At 42.8% G+C, this 10652-nt stretch overlaps 1 protein-coding gene across 2 annotated transcripts in view; it reads left to right on the forward strand.

Annotated features, from left to right (window-relative positions):
* The window catches only part of THOC2 (THO complex subunit 2), a 110615-nt gene extending 100272 nt beyond the window's left edge, over positions 1-10343 (forward strand). For both annotated transcript variants that reach the window (XM_073361291.1, XM_073361292.1), the window contains one exon: positions 9516-10343. The gene's annotated coding sequence lies outside the window, so the exon portion shown is untranslated. The remainder of the gene's footprint in view (positions 1-9515) is intronic.
* The last annotated feature ends 309 nt before the right edge of the window (positions 10344-10652 follow it).

Raw genomic sequence — 10652 nt, forward strand, 5'->3', positions numbered from 1 at the left:
TAAGATTGGACAATAAGTGAAAGCTTCACATATAGTTCTTAGGAGACAAGTCTAAACAAGATCAACTTCAACATATTTGTGTTTAAATTTCAACTTGAATGTGGGTGTGACTCAAGAGAGATGTGCCAAAAAATCTGAAAAATTTTAATCAAGTTTTCTAAAATCCTCTTCCAGGGCTGTTTAGACATTGTCACATATACAGATTCATTAAAATATTGGTAAATAATTTACTTATACCAAGAAAAGCTGACAAATTCAGATTTGAAAGATAAAAATGAGTCTTTAGCAAGCAGTTCTGTGTTCAGGTATTTTAGGCGTCTCAGAACACTGTTCATTTTGTGGAGAGCAGGGAAGTGGTGCCCTTCTAGATTTCAAAATAATTCACCCATCCACCTAGTCTCAGAAGCCACGTGTCACAGCCAACCTCTCTCCAGAGGACAATGGACAATTTTACATTCTGTAAAATATGTGTAATTATGGCTGGTAAATATTAGAGTTGACTGATTAAACCATAGCAAATAATTTATTCAAAGAATGTAGCCTCTCTGTTTACCAGTTGCCTGTGAGCAGTTTATAATTTTCTTATATTTGTTCTCCATTCAAAATTACTTGATGAATTGTTTCTGTGGAAAATTATTGGTCTGTAGACTGATTTTCTGCATAGTTGCAGAAAGCAAACATAAGGAAGAATGCAGCTGAAGCAAACTCAAATTTTTATTCAATTAAACATTCGTTGAAGTTTTAGAGTTAATTGCCCAGCTATAGTGAACATGGTTCTAAAATGTACTGCCACCCGGGTGAGGTCTTCAGCCTCTCTACCTCTACCTTTATGCCATCAAAATATAGTAGTAAACTTTCACCATGAGCAAAAATCAGGGTGACAGTACTTAATACAGGAATACCATTCAGTATGTTATATGACAAACGAAGATGGAGATAAAGGTCAGAATATGTATCAGTAACTTAAGGGTCAAGCAAAATAGTTTGTACTGTCACATGACCCCTGCTAAGAAGATACTTTGAAGTGTCCTCCACAGGAAAATTACAACAGCACCTCTGCTGTGGTGTCTCTGACAGAGTAACCTGGAGATAACACTGGCACTGGGGGGAGGGTGGCAGAGACCTTTTGCCCTGGACTCAGAGATAAAGAGGTGCAGGAGAGCTGCTTTCTCTTTTCTGCTCCACAGATATGGCAGGGGTAGGGGGACTTACTTTGTGAAGTCACCTCACCATCCAGAAATGCCTTCAGAAGGCATCTTCTTCACTGAGACTATTACTCCAAAAAGCAATTGGTAGAGCCTTGTGCAGATACAACATTTGTATTCACATCCGATCTGCAGAAATGGTCTGTGAATGTAAAGGAGATATCCATGTATTTGCAGGGCTGTAGCAATTAGGGAAGTTGAGTTGGCTCGGATTTTAGAAGGGTTTTGACAGTTTGTCCTGGTGACGTTGCTTGCCCAGCCACTAAAGCCAAAAGCAGGTATCTGAAGGGAGTTCCTGCATAATGAAAATCACACTGGTGCCCTGTGCCCTTTGGTGGGGTCTAGGGGGAAGGAGATGATGCCAGGAGTCAGGGTCCTAGCTATTTTGGGGACACTCTTCTCCTTATATATCATTCTGAGTTTAACCAAGGCACTAAACTATATTTGAACAGCTGGGAGCTGTGTTCTCTGAAGGGCTCTCATTTATGGAATTTACTTCCCTTGTTCATTTAACAAAGCCAGTGTCTGCTGACCTTTCAGAAATGGTCTCAAGCTTACTGATTTGCTTAAATGTTTTCTTAAGGGAGTGTGCTTGAGCAGGCAGAGTTCTGAGCCTAGGACAGAGTTCTTTTGGGGCTAACCTTGTGTAGCTTATCTTCTATTAGAATACCAAACTACATGTGACCAGAAGTTCATGTATGTGTGCTTTCATAAGTGGAGAACTGAAATATATTCAAATGAAGTATGATCATAAAAATACAATTTATCTAGCATAGTTTAAGAAACAAGCACTTAAGTAAATGTCAGTTCTTCAAGGAGTGTCCCTGTGGGTGCTCCATTTCAGGTGTTGGTGCATCCTTGTGCCTTTGATCGGAGAATTTCAGGAGCAGTGCTTGTCTGGGCCACATGTGCGTGCTCCCCATCTTGCACCTGGCACTGCACGACAAGACACCTCCCCCCCCCCCCAATTCCTTCTCAACCATCCTCAGTCTGACATGGAGTTCCCAGCAATGTTAAGACTGATAGCTAAACTTAGAGTTTAGAATAGGTCTTTAGTACCCTCGTTAGGTTTACATATCCCTTTCTCCCCATTTATTTTCTTTAAATTTGTTTTTCCTTTCCCCCTTTACTCCAGGTTTGAATACCCCTTAACTTAGATAGAGTTCATCGTTAGGGTTGAACCACTATAACTTGAGCCATGCCCAATTCACTGGTCTTCAAGTATTGCCTTTCCTGCTGAGAGGCGATCCCGTTTCGGATGGGCACTCTGTGTGTCCGGTGCCTAGGGGAGACACATGAAGCTCACACCAGAAAGGACCAAAACCTACACCTCAAACTATTGTTAATGGAGAAGTCTCTGCACCCAGCATCTGATCCAGGTCTACAGACCTCCCCTGGACAGTTTTCCCCAGCAACTTCACCCATATCACAGTGGAAGGCTCAGTCTTCCAAAAGGCAATGAGGAAAAGGGCTTCAGCTTCTGTCAAGGAGCCGCCAAAAAGGAAGCACTCCCTGGCCCACTCCTCATCCTTAGTACCAACCATACTGTGGCTGAGTACTTACAAGGCACCAGGATTGTCTGGTACCACGAGCACCGTGAAAACCAGTGACCCTAAGTAAACCTACCTCCTCCGCTACTGCACTGACAAGAGCTGCCTCAAGATGCAGCACTGATACGCTTCATGGAAGTTATGGCACCGCCTCCTGTCCCAACAACTCAGAGTTCTCCAAGGCCAGCACCGACAACTGCGACCACAAGAGCACTGTTGGCACTGACCACCTCCGTACCGAAACCATCGGCACTGCACCTCTTCCTACATCAGACGGACCTTCATGTCTCATCGATGCCTGAATCACCTTTTTCCACCACTGATGTTTCTCTGGCACGCACAGGACCACGTCAGCCCACTTCACCACTGGCTCCTCCATTCTCTAGTGAGGAAGAAGATACTGAGGAGGAAGTTGCCTTCTCATCTCAGCGCTTCTCTCCCGTTCAATCTACTGCAGCACTGAGTCCACCTGTACAGTCTAAACCTATCAGAGGGCTGACACCATTCGCCACTCAGTGGCGCTACTGGGGGACGTACAGAAGACTACCCTAGACTCCAAGCCCATACAAGAAGAGGCTTAGAGCTTCCTCACCACTGTCAGTTGCTGCACTTTCAGAGCCCCCTGAGGAGAGCATTTGAAGAACAGGAGGAAACCCAGGAACAGGATACATCACCAACATTTCTTTCTCATCCCTGGATGAGGCCATAATGCCGCCACCACGACCCCCAGCGGTGGATGATTTTAAATGCATTCAAGAATTCTTTAAAGAATCACTGATACCATAGAGTTTCCTCTAGAGGAGCTCCCAGAGTCCCAGCACAAACTACTGGGCATTCTCCATACATCCTTCTAATCTAAAATTGCGCTTCCCATAAATGACTGGCCAAAAACATGGCAGACCCCAGCTACAATACTGCCCACCTACAAGAGAGCAGATAAGAAGTACTATGTTCCCTCTAAAGAACTAGACTTCTTCTTTTCTCACCCCGCACCAAATTCACTAGTGGTTGATGCTGTCAACCAGTGAGGCAGACAACAACAACTGAGATCCACTCGATACGACAAGGAGTGGAAAGGTTTGAATCTTTTTGGCCACAAGGCCTATTCATCTGCCACTCTTGGGTGAGAAAACCTGGATTTGTGCTGGAAATGGCCCACCTGATGATCACTTTAGATAAGCTATTACCAGCTGGATAATGGGGTGGGAGGAGGTATTTTTTCATATTCTCTGTGTATATATAAAGTCTGCTGCAGTTTCCACGGCATACATCTGATGAAGTGAGCTGTAGCTCACGAAAGCTCATGCTCAAATAAATTGGTTAGTCTCTAAGGTGCCACAAGTACTCCTTTCCTTCTTCAGCTCTGGATTGCCAATTATGCTGCCCTCATGGCAAAATACGACCCCACAAATTACTCCAAACTCACTGAATTTACAAAAAGAAAAGGAGTACTTGTGGCACCTTAAAGACTAACCAATTTATTTGAGCATAAGTGAGCTGTAGCTCACGAAAGCTTATGCTCAAATAAATTGGTTAGTCTCTAAGGTGCCACAAGTACTCCTTTTCTTTTTGTGAATACAGAGTAACACTGCTGTTACTCTGAAACCTGTCACTGAATTTATTGACATCATACCGGAGGACAAAAGAGACCAATTTAAGTCCATAATTTCAAAGGGCCAGCTCCTATTCAGAACCACCTTACAGACCTCTCTAGATGTGGGCGATATATTGGCGTGCTCCACAGCCACTGCCATAGCTATGTGCCGGACTTTGTGGCTTCACCTGTCTAGCTTCCCAAGGAAAGTATAATCCACCGTCGAGGACCTCGCATTCAATGGCCAGAAGCTGTTTGCAGCAAAAATCGATGAGTCACTTCACACCCTGTAAGACTCAAGGGTGACGTTCTGCTGCCCTTATATACACATCTGCACCAAAAAGAAAACAGGGTAAATATTACCCCACTCAGCACACAAGGTCTGTCCTGTAAACCTCACAACAGAGGCACTATGACACCGAAAGACAGAGGCCTCCAAAGCATTGCCAACCTCCAGCTCAATCATCAACATCCCACCAGCCCTCTGCAAAACAACAATTTTTTGGGTTTGGTTGATGACCCAAAAGACCTCCCCCATTCTTCAGCACTGACACCATCACTAACCATCCACCGTGTCGGAGGCGGGTTGGCTCCTTTCTACCTAGCATGGCAATCCATCGCCATGGATAAATGGGTTCTGGAGATAATCCATTCAGGCTATACAATACCATTCATCTCCATCCCACCTTCCCTTCTTTTCCCCTCTTCAGGACCCCTCTCACGAACACCTTCTAAAGCGAGAAGTAAACCACTTACTACAACTGGGTGCCATGGAACACGTACCATCACAACACAAAGGGAAGGGTTTTTACTCCCACTACTTCTTAACCCAAAAAAAGAATGGAGGATGGAGGCCTGTCTTAGACTTCAGAAAACAAATTCGTAAGGGTCCAACGGTTCAGGATGGTCACATTAGCAAAAATAATACCCGCACTGGAACAGGGGAACAGGCTTTTGACCCTTAATTCAAGACGCTTATTTTCACGTAACCATACATCCCATGCACAGGAGGTTCCTCAGGTTTACTCTGGGGACAGAACATTATCAATACAAAGTTCTGCTATTTGGCCTGTCGACAGCACCTTGGGTGTTTTCCAAAGTGTTCCCGGTAGTGGTAGCACACCTCCACAAACAAGGAGTGACCATTTTTCTCTATCTGGATGATTGCCTGTTAAAGGCACCCACCTTGGCAGATGCCATAGGCACTATGCAGATGACAATCACTCTCTTCTTGCGACTGGGACTACAAATCAACACATGAAAATCAACACTAACACCTGTGCAGAAACTGGACTTCATCCGGGCATATCTCGGTGCTCTAGAGGCCAAAATGTCACTACCACCAACCAGATTTCTCACGATAGCCAGTCTGATCTCCACCGTATTGAACAGCCTACAGATATTGGCATGGACTTACGTCCAACTACTAGGCCATATGGCAGCAATCACGTTCGTGGTACGACACATGCGTCTTCACATGTGCTGCCTTCAGAGCTGGCTAAGAACCATGTACCACAGAAATGCAGACACTGTTCGTAATGCTGTTCAAAGTCAAAGACTCGCTACACTGGTGGACACAACCCAACAATGTGTGCATGGGAGTCCCTTTCACACAGACTCCACCTTCAATGATTCTCACAACTGACGCCTCCTTGATAGATTGGGGGGCCCATCTACAACATCACACAATTCAGGGCAGGTTGTCTCCCATTGAGACTCTGTTACACATAATTCTCCTGGAACTCTGAGCAGTTCGCAACATGTGCTTACACTTTCTGCCATTGATCAGGAACAAGACTATACAGGTAATGACTGACAACATTGCCTGCCTGTTTATACAAACCAGCAGGGAGGGGCAAGGTCGCACTGCCTATGCACCAAAGTCATTAAACTATGGAATTGGTGTATCCAGCACGTCAGCATCTCAGCCTCGTACCTCCCAGCACATCAAAATGCCATAGCAGATACATCAAGCAGGGAATTCTCCCAGGACCACGAATGGGAACTAAACACGGTCCTACAGAGCATATTTGAACGCGCTGGGGTCACCCATCCATAGACCTTTTTATGACCTCCCAGAATCACAAATGCCTGCAGTTCTGCTCGAGAGCAGGTTTGGGCCCCCGTTCCTTGGGCGATGCCTTTCTCCTCAAATGGGACATGCATATCCTATACATGTTTCAAGCTCTCCCTTGCTGTCGGCGGTAATATGCAAAAAAAGAGCTGAAAAGGCCAAAGTCCTCTTGATAGGCCCCACATGGCCCAGACAAACTTGGTACTTGCACCGTGCACTCTTCCAAATCTTCTCTCATAGGATGCAGGACAGGTTTGCCACCCAAATCTGGAGAGCCTTCACCTGAGAGCATGGCTCCTACCTGGCTCCAGCACAATGAACTAACCTGCTCGGAACTGGTGAAAGACATATTGGTAAACAGGAAGAGGACAATCACATGGAATACTTTCCAACAAAAATGGAAGAGATTTGCCATCTGGTGCCAAAACAAACAAGTCCAACCTGTTACCGCTCCCTTCCCAATTATTTTAGAATACATGCTGGAACTAAAAAATTCCAGTCTATATCTTAATTTGCTTAGAGTACACCTTGTCACTATGACTGCTTTTCAACCCAAGGTAGACAGGATATTGATTAGGGATGTAAATATTGTTTTAAAAAGTACCCATTTAAACTATTAAAATTATATCTGTTAACCATTTAATCATTAACAAGTTCACAATTAACCCCATGTATATATTATCTTTATCAAGTGTGTTTACTAACAACAAAAACAGACTTACGTAAACCCACATAAATCGAAAATACTGATATATTCCTCCATGTTCTGCCATACTTTCGGTTTGTAGAACTGCAGATCAAAGCTTTAGTCACGAGGTTACACAACCCAATTGCTACATATTTGCTGGTATTGCTGTGGCTTTTTTAATGTGCACATTAGGTATTACAATATCACAAAACTATTTTACCAATGTGTTTTAAATGTTAACTGCAATATATTAACAGTAAGACTAGTGCTTAATGGATAATGGTTTAATATTTTACATCCCTAATATCTATATTTGCCCATCCTACCACTAAACGATTTCTATTGGGCATTAGAAATGTTTACCCTGAAATATGAGTGCCTACCCCACTTTGGGGCTTGAACTTGGTATTACGCTGCCTTACCGGAGCCCCATTCAAACCATTAGCAACATACTCACTAACACATCTGTCGATGAAGGTTGCATTCTGATTCACTATCGTGTCCACCCAACAAGTGGTAGAGTTAGGAGCCCTCATGGCACACCCACCTTATACCATCTTCTTCAAAGATAAGGTCACTCTAAGACCTCACCCTAAATTTTTACCTAAAGTACTCTCCTCTTTCCACCTGAGCCAACCAATCCATCTTCCCTCGTTCTTCCCCGAACCCCATGGAAGCAAATGGGACTCCATATTATACACCCGGGATATCAGATGCGTATTAACATTCTACCTTGAGAGAACCAAGACCTTCAGAAAGTCATCAAGACTTATTTCAACTTCAGTGCAATCTAAAGGTTCTGCCATTTCCAAGCAGAGGCTGTCCAAATGGATTTCTGGGTGCATTCACCTGTGCTATAAACAACATGACATACAACCCCCACCAAGTATCCGAACTCTATCTACCAGGTCGTTATCAACCTCAGTAGCTTTTCTCAACAACATGCTGACCATGGACATATGTAAAGTGGCCATCTGGGCGTCCACGCACATGTTTACAAAACACTGTGCAATAGATCAGAGCTCAAGATCAGGCGCATTGGTAGGACTTACAGTAATATCATCAATTACCTGCACAACTCCGAAGCCCCTTCTGTCCATCAAGGGCCACTGCTCAGCAGTCACCTGAAGTGGAGCACCCACAGGGACACTCCTTGAAGAAGAAGAGAAGGTTACCCACCCTGTGCAGTAACTGAGGTTCTTCGAGATGGTGTCCCTGTGGGTGCCCCACTATCCACCCTCCTCCCCTTTACTTTGAAGTTCAATCTGTGGACTCGGGTGGAGAAGGAACTGAGTGGGAGGTCTGGTTGCGCTGCACTAGATAGGTGCTGACAACAGCATGAGACGGGGAGAGCGCATGCATGACCAGACAAGAACTGCTGCTGAAATTCTCCGATCAAAGGCACCCACAGGGACATAATCTCAAAGAACAGTGTTAGGGGGCTTATTCCTTCACCCACTTACTTTCCTGGTCCTTCTCGCATGAACAGAGAGCAACAATACCTGAAGTCCAAAGATGCAAACAATTGGATGTTTATTGGGGTGAACTTCCAGCAAGCATGATTTCAGTTTCCTTCCTTAGTATCCTCCTTCCCAGCTCTGACACCACAGAGCCTTACACCTGTGTCCCTGTTCCCATTCCTACCCTTAGCCAAACATGATTCCAACTTCCTTACTCCCATTCCCTGTTCCCATTTCCCCCTTTAGCAAAACATGATTCCAATTTTCTTACCCCCATTCCCTGTTCCCATCTCCCACACCCACCCCCTCCCACCCACACCCACTCACTTCCTCATGTGAAGGAATAAGCCCCCTAACAAACAGGATGAGTAATCTTCTTTTACACATTTAGGTAATACAGTTATTTCTTGCAGTAAATTAAGGGGCATCTGGTATAACATTCACCTTACTCTCCTTTATTTGTGGGGTAAGTGTGCAAAAGTGCTTTTTAGAGCAACACAGAATTGTGGCAGCTAATTCCATTCCTGCTGCTTGCACAACCTCTTCTGTTACATTCTCCATAATGTGTGTATTGCTTTATATTCATTGCTTTTATTTCTCATTTAGACATATTAATCTTCTTGGGATAGTGTACAACAGCTTGTTGAATTTCACTTTTTCCAATACTTGTTTTTGTTGAATTTTTATCTATTAAGCAGAGTTTTCCATTATTCTTATTTATAATCCCAGTGTCTGATAGTGTGTGTTAGTGTAGTTCTCATTACAAAGTAGGAAATTGAAGTAATTGTCTGTAAAATCTAAAGATAATCAGTGTAGCCAATTAAAATAGTATTTTTCCACCCTCATTGTTTGGACTGTGAATGAAAATAAATTCTAACAAGTTCTGAATCTTCTGATTCTTTAGAAATGACATCTAATTGCATTGGCATATGTATTTGTTGTAGGTGAGGTTGAAAGTGGAAGATATCCAGCTGTGACCAGAAATGTATTTTCAAGAGTATAGATTGCACAGAAATTTGTGAATGAAGAGGACCCATCTGCATCTCCTTAAATTATTCAGTTCTCTGCTTTATTTCCCCCATGCTGAACATTTAATTGTTGAGTTGTACATTACTGTATTTTAACTTGTTGCTTAGTTTCTCACATTTATTTTCAGTACCTGGCTGAAAGTGTTACCTATTCCATATTTTAGCACAATGTGCTGCAAACAGTTGCCATAGTGCAAATAAGGTTTCATGTGTACAGAGTTCCTCTTTAGGTTGTCTAAATACTGCCTGAGTTTAATGATTCTTTCAATCTGAACTGCATTCTTTTAGGTGTCTGAAAACCATAAATAAACAGTTATTGAACAATTTTTGAATTTACCTCATTTAAACTCAGTTTTTATTTATTACTTAGCCTGTTTTTAATATCAGTCACTAAAAACCAAGTGGGAGCACTGTTTTCATGCAATGCTTAGGAATTATTTGTATATTATGTGTACAACATTGAGCTGTTTAAAAAAAACAAAACAAAACAAAAAAAAATCCCAAACCTGCACTCAGTTGTCCCTTGCCACATCTTTGTTTGTCATGATGTTTTTAGATAAATTGGAAAATACTCTCTTCAAAAATGAAATAAATTAGGTTTCAATTCTACAGCTACAGGAGCTTTGTATCGCTGAACTTTAGTCTGAAAAGTTTCACAATGACATTTTTAAAAAAGAGAATTTTTTTTATCTGCTGAATTCTACCAGTGTAACCTTTTTTCTAAATAAACAATAGTTTTCTCAATGGGTCGTAAATCATTGTGTCTGTGTTGTCGCTTTATTGACAAAGGTAGTGCTAACAAAATTCAGTTTTAGTCAGTGTGAGCTAGCTTACTTTCCTTAAACCTCTTCCACTATGACTAAATCCTCTTTCAGTTGGTCTGCCTTACAAATCATTTCATACACATCCGGAAAAGACGTGGGTCATCTAGTGTGTCCCCCTGTACTAGCGCTTGATCCTGTCTATCCATTGTGGATCAGGCACAGAAATCACAAATCTGCATTATGGTTTTGAATGCCTTTAATGATACTATTTGAGTAACATCCTTTATCA

Source organism: Lepidochelys kempii, chromosome 9, assembly GCF_965140285.1.
Source record: "Lepidochelys kempii isolate rLepKem1 chromosome 9, rLepKem1.hap1, whole genome shotgun sequence".
In the NCBI taxonomy this organism is placed as follows: Eukaryota; Metazoa; Chordata; order Testudines; family Cheloniidae; genus Lepidochelys; species Lepidochelys kempii.